At 37.0% G+C, this 6,541-nt stretch overlaps 1 long non-coding RNA gene across 2 annotated transcripts in view; it reads right to left on the bottom strand.

Moving 5' to 3' along the window:
* Positions 1 to 882: 882 nt before the first annotated feature.
* LOC108364207 (uncharacterized) overlaps positions 883 to 6,541 on the bottom strand; it is a 13,355-nt gene continuing 7,696 nt past the window's right edge. Inside the window, exons 2-4 of one of the 2 annotated variants that reach the window (XR_001847723.1) lie at positions 1,918 to 2,179; positions 1,506 to 1,855; positions 883 to 1,445 (exon numbers count right to left, since the gene is read on the bottom strand). This is a non-coding gene — a long non-coding RNA (uncharacterized LOC108364207). The remainder of the gene's footprint in view (positions 1,446 to 1,505; positions 1,856 to 1,917; positions 2,180 to 6,541) is intronic. The other variant, XR_001847724.1, reaches the window with a different exon arrangement.

Genomic DNA, 6,541 nt, shown 5'->3' with positions numbered 1-6,541 from the left:
AAAGTGTGATTGAATTTTACATTGCTCTCAGAAGAACCATCCTATAATATCAAATTTTAAAAAAAGTATGAATTTTGAATGGTTTGTTTATATTTTTTGACATAATAGTACCTTAAAGGAGAACCGCAGTGAGTTGTCAATAACAGCTTGTTTAATACACCCGTGATACAAATATTTAAAGGTAAAACCGCTTGCTCAATTCGTCGGCCATCATTTATTTTTTGAAGTTAGTTTGTCTACTTACTAAAATTTAAATTTTGAGAGCAGCTCAAATGCCAAATAATAGTAAAACAAAAAATAAATATATGAAAATATTCAAATTTTCTTTTATTTGAGACTGAAAATGAGAATGTATTTGTGAGATTGAAAATTTTAAAACATTTTTGTTATGCTAGCAAACTTCAAAAATGTTCAGGCTGCCTCTCAGCGATTTTACTTTCAAATTTTTGTATCATGAATACACCTTGGTCGAAATATCACGAACAAGTTTTCCTTTATTTATTTTTACTTAAAATCTGTAAATATGTATGTTGATTTTTTTTCTGTAGAATACGTATTAATTTTTTTTTAAGATTGTAAAAAAGGGAGGACAGTCGGATCTCCGTAACCAGAACGACCGAAATGCGGTTGTATTTTTTGCATAAAATTACTTGTTATTATTGAGATACAGTTTCGCTACTATTTAGAGATTTCTCGACATAGGTACTTGTTCACATTTCTGTTATTTATTATTTTTCTTATTAGTCATTTATAGGTTTAGGCCTTACTGTGGGTGCTTTAAGATTCATTTTGTAAATATGGCCATACAAAAACAATTGTGATATTTTATTTTATTTTAAATTACGGATTTTATTCGTAGAACTTTTTATGTTTAATAGTTTTGAGAACACTTTTTGGTTTTGTTGTATTCTTTTATAACATGCCTTAAACTTTTTTACTTTAAATTATAATGGTGAAGATATGCATTTACCAAGCACTTTAGCTAGGTGCGAGATATTTAGCCTATGCGCGTAAAATCATAGAATACGTATACGGCTGTGTCGCCGCGATTCGGCAACATCTTGTCAAAGTAGAATACATATTGGTGGCTATCACGGAATCCATCTTAGTCTGATTTTTCATAAAATCTACGAAAAAGCGAACACTGAATCTGAACTACTACGAATGCGTGTATTCAAAGCATACGCTGCGCTCGCAGTTATTTAAATTCAATAGCATTTTCGTAGATTTCTCAAAAATTCGGACTAAGATGGATTCTATGACAGCCTTGATTAGCTCGTGCGATTATCGTGCCCCAGAAACTCCAACAAACGCCAAATGGACTCTCCAATAATAGTCGAACGTAAATGACCAACGTGCATCTATATGAGATATGTTGCTTGCGGCAAGTTGGCATGTTAACGCCAGACCGTAAGAGGTTGGAAATCACACGAACAGCATAATCCCTACATTTGATGTAAAAATTTTTGTAAATATTTGCACTAACATAACCATAAACTGTATACCTTTTGAGAAACATATTAATGAATCGAGCACTTGCAACCTCAGTTTAAGCCACAAGAAGCGATTGAACACCATGTTTATTTATTTCGTTGGCTATATCTCTAGGCGATTTATTTGTGCCAGCAACCTTTAGTGTTTATGCCAATGACATGGCACAATTGCATTGATAATAACCAAATTGAGCCGCATTCATACGTGATATAATAACTGGTGTCAGCAAGCTTTGGGAATGCCCAGGAGATGGCGTTTGTTATGCTATCGAAATCATTGCACCGGCGGCGGTGGGCAGTACCGCTGGTACATATTTACCAAAAACAGCAGTGGTTGCGGCGTTTTGTTCTGCAGCAATAGCCTGCAATGATGACACGTCCTATAATGTCGACGAACAAAGATAAAAAAATGAAAATTACTAACCATCTTCAGAATTGCTAATCGATGCTTTAGCTTCATGTTCTCAGTTTCCAGCGTTGTGTACTCTTGATCATCTTCAATTTCAAGTCCCTCGTCATGTTGTGTATTTTCTATTTATGTACGCAAGTGGACTGTCAGATGCTCCTACAAATACAATTAAAAATGTTTAACATGCTCTACATGTAGCTGGAGCTAATGGCAAATATATTGCAGCCACACTTATTGCTGCAGCAGCAGCGAGAGATTTCGAAGGAGTGCGTCTTGTCTGTGAATGAGAAAATAGGATATATTTGGCAACTATCGAATTTGTAACGAACCCGGTTTATCCGGTCAATAGCTGGGCTGTGGCTCAGTCGGATGTTGGGTTCCCCTATCCAAACATTTAAATAAATACGAGAATAATTCTTATAGTGCCGCTGCTTTATTTCGCTATTTAGTTGGCAGTGTTTTCACGACATAACCTATAACGTATTTCCTTTGCAGCGTTTTCACGTCACACCAATATAACGTATTGCCTTGGCAGCGTTTTCACGTCACACCATATACCTTAACTACGTTAGTAGGTAGGTAGCAACTTAGTTTTCACAATCGTTGCTTAGCCTCAGTGTTGGCAGGCTTGAGAAAAACGTCCCTTTTGGTCTGAAAAAACGTCATTTCCTACCCAAAAACGTCTTTTCCATGTATGCACACAGAATTGTTCTTATTAAACTTTTATTGTACACAAAGGTACATATGTACGTAAGGTATATTTAAATGTCATTTCAACAGAGCACATTTAAAATTCATTAGTGGTATTCACCAAAGTGAGCAAGTGGCCTGGCACCCTGGCAAAACAGCAGATAAGCTCAAGCAACGACTGTTGACAACAATTTGGTGAATACCACTATTGTAAACCGGTTTGAGATCGCTAATATAAAAAGCATTTTATACATACACTTAAAATCAGCCGATTAAGTCATCAACATTTTGATCGATTTTGGCCGTTTTTCTTTTGTTTATTTAATGTTTATTGTTTTTTAATAAAAGCCTAGCTCAATATATAACTAACACAATATAAATCCACATTTCAAACTTTGTTCAAAAATTATAAAAAATACCCAAATTTTCAGCTAGATTTTCAATTTTTATTCAGATTTTCCAGGGTAATGTGCAAGTTTTAAGTTGCTAAAGAACCGCGTCGATTTTTAATATACTTTTTTTCTTGTAGACGTTTGGTTAGGATGTCTGTTGACGAAAATGCTAAATTACGTTCTGCTAAGAAGGAATATAGTGCTTTTGCGAACGTGGATTTTAATATGCAATTGCAAACATTTTAATAAGACTTGTAACCTCAAGTGTTTAAACAACGAGCCTTTGAACGCAGGATCCTTAGTCGAAGGATAAAAAAAATGCGCGTACGCTTGGTTTGCATCATATTTAAAAGCTCAGTTAGTGTAGACTTAACTTAATTTAACTTACCGTAAGAAATCATCAATCACGTCAAATTAAGATAAGAGCGGAAATATTTTGTTTTTGTATTTTCTCTTTCAGCGTTTTAACAGTTCGCCATCTAAAATGTCACATCAAAAAAAAATCATGCAAACAAAAATGTTTGCTTTCATTTATTTTTTTAAAGAAATACCAAAACGAGAGTCTGGCAAGCCTGATTCTCTCACCGCCCGCAATTTCCGTAAGGCCGTAACTTAAGAATCTAAAATCTACAGGTTCTTAAGTTTCTTATGGTAAGTTAAGTTTTAACTACCAGTTTCTCATATAACAGGTTGGCCAAAATATTAAGTTACGTTAAGTTGCGGAAATTAAGTCTAGAATAATTGAGTTTTAAGTCATATGTGTCCAAAGAATAAATATCTTTTGAGGCACCTGCTGCAAAAAACAAAGCTTGTAAAGATTTATTAAGAAAATAATTCAAAATCAGTTCTACTCACAAGATTTAGTAACAAATTTGCCGAAAGTGTGAGCGTAAGTACTTACTCTACAAGCAAATAGTAAGCTATACATAGAATATATTGTGCATAGAGAAAAATTACTGGGAAGTTAAAAAACGTCATTTTTTACACAAAAAACGTTCAAACGTCAACAGGATACAAAAAACGTCCAAATGACGTTAAAAACGTCAGCGTGGCAACGGTGAACTTAGCCTTTCCAATCTTCGTTTGCACGATCGACTGGAGTATATAACTACTCTACCAGAATTAATTTCTAATCCCATTTGCTGGTCTATTTATACTGTCCTGCACGCAGGCACACAGTTATCCTAACAATATTGTTGCTACTATTTCGCTTATTTCCTTGCTTGTTCATACGGCAGTACCTATGTACTCCAATGCCATAGCTAATTCCAATACTCCGTATTTGTAAATAAGTATATATATATACATATATAACAATTCAATGTATGTATATGTACATATACATAAATATAAAATTTCAACAATTCATATCGGTACAATTCAATTCTATATACATGTGTGCCAATTGTGAAGTCCCTTAGTGAAGGACTTGGGGTCTTCACATCCCGCCCCCCCCTTCCTTTACTTCCCTCTGGGCGCGTGATCGTCACCATCACCGCGCCTGTAATGCGTACTCGGTACCCAATGTTTGGCGTCTTCTTGGTTGCCGTTGAAGCCGCTCTTCGATTATTCTAACTAGTTCTTTTGGTCACGGGTTTGTGCCGCTAAAATTTCGCCAGCTCTGGTATTGCTGCTGGCTGTTCTGCATCTTTCTGCAACCATCGCTCGTTTAATCACTGCTCCAACCCGCGGTCTTCCTCCACCGACAGGGTGAGCGCATTCTCCTCATCGCTGCCATCTTCATCTCTTGTGTTCGCTGTTTCTTCTCTCGTCACAACAACGCACAACGACTGCGCAGGCGGTTGACACCACCATTCAGGGCTCTGTGGCGCCCGTTGAAAATGCGGATCGTCATTGTGATGCGCCGAACGAATTCAACATAGCCTTCACCTGGACATTGGTAGTCCTCCTGGTAAAAGTTTATTTCACCCCTGCGAGGTTCGTCATTGCTGTCATCAGAAAGCTCGGTCGGCGTGGGCGCTCTTACTACATCGCCTAGGTGCCAGTCGTCGTCGTTGTCATTACTATCACTGCATACTTCTGCTGGCGTAAATTTATCGCTACCCGCCTCGCTGCCTGCTGCTGAACTCCGAGTCGTGTAGTCTCTTGGGTTCCATGATACAGAACTCTAGCACCCCTCATCACTCGCACCGCTGTTTCTGCTTTCGCGAACGTATATCTCTGTGCTGGCCAGACGTGCGTTGCCTTCAACGCCTTCTCCTCCACCAACGCCAGTATGCTGCCTGATTTCCGCTTCAGTCAGGCGGCGCAAACGCACTTTCAAAGTGCCGTCTTTAACGCCCATCGCCTTGAAGAGTTCGCCAGTTGCCCGCGTATCCACCGCTGCAGTCACTTTTTGAGTAGCGGGTCATTTTGCGCTGTCCATTTATTTTTTAGATTGCTAAAACAGTTGCCATCGCGCAGCAAACTGTATATTTCCAAATTTTTTATCATTTTGTTACTATTTTGTTTAAGTTATATTAGTTTATTATTGTTTTCCGCCATCTGTTGTGTTGCAATGTTGCCCACTCTCCAAAAAGGGGGATTTTTGCAGGGATCGATATGTTAATATCGGAATAGTGTTGCCAACCTGCCAAATGATGTATCCGTTTTACGATATTAATTATTAGTGGTGTATTCGTAAGCAGTGCGCCCTTCCACTCCGCAGCGCCTGGGTTCAAGCCCTGGTCAAAGCACCATCTCAAAAAAATTAAAAAAAAAGGTTTTTTCTTAACAGCGGTCGCCCCTCGTCAGGCAATGGCAAACCTCCGAGTGTACTTCTGCTATGAAAAACAGCTTCTCATGAATATACAATCGCCGTTCGGAATCGGCGTAAAACTGTAGGTCCCTCCTCTCTGTGTGACAACATCAAGGCGCACGCCACAAATCGGAGGAGAAGCTCGGCCAAACACTAACATATGTGTAAGCGCCAATCTATTATTATTATTATTATATTTGATATTATTATCATATTTGATGATATTATTCTGTGTATTAATACTTTTTATATCTATATTAATAAAAATGTTGTGTTCGTATGTCACGGTCGTCAAAACTCGAGAACGGCTGAACCGATTTGAATAATTTTTTTTTGTATAGTTCGGTATAATACCAGAACCAATGATATCGCAAAAAATTGGAGGGTTGCCACCTATTTGAAAATTTTTAAACCCAAATATATTGATAAAATAAATAAATTATTGCAATATGGGTATCACATTAAAGAGGTTTAAGAAAGGTAACTGCTGGAAATACTTTTTAGGAGGGTTGCCGCCTATTTCAAAAGTTTTAACCCAGTTAAATTGATAAAGTAAATGAAATATTGCAATGTGGGTATAAAACTAAAGAGTTTAAAGAAGGCTCACAGGCGAAAATATTTTAAAGGAGGATTGCCACCTGTTAAAAAATTTAGCGCAATTTAATTGATAAACTAAATGATATATTACAACATAGATAATCTATTAAAGAGGTTTAAGAAAAATAACTGCTGGAAATATTTTTGAGGAGGGTTGCCACCTATTTGAAAATTTTAACTCAGTCAAATTGATAAAATAAAT

The sequence above is a fragment of the Rhagoletis zephyria genome, unplaced genomic scaffold, assembly GCF_001687245.7.
Source record: "Rhagoletis zephyria isolate East Lansing unplaced genomic scaffold, Rhagoletis_zephyria_1.1 Rzeph_scaffold_01495, whole genome shotgun sequence".
NCBI classification, from domain to species: Eukaryota; Metazoa; Arthropoda; class Insecta; order Diptera; family Tephritidae; genus Rhagoletis; species Rhagoletis zephyria.
The sequence above is the reverse complement of the archived record's forward strand: the minus strand, read 5'-3'. Positions and strand labels throughout refer to the sequence as shown.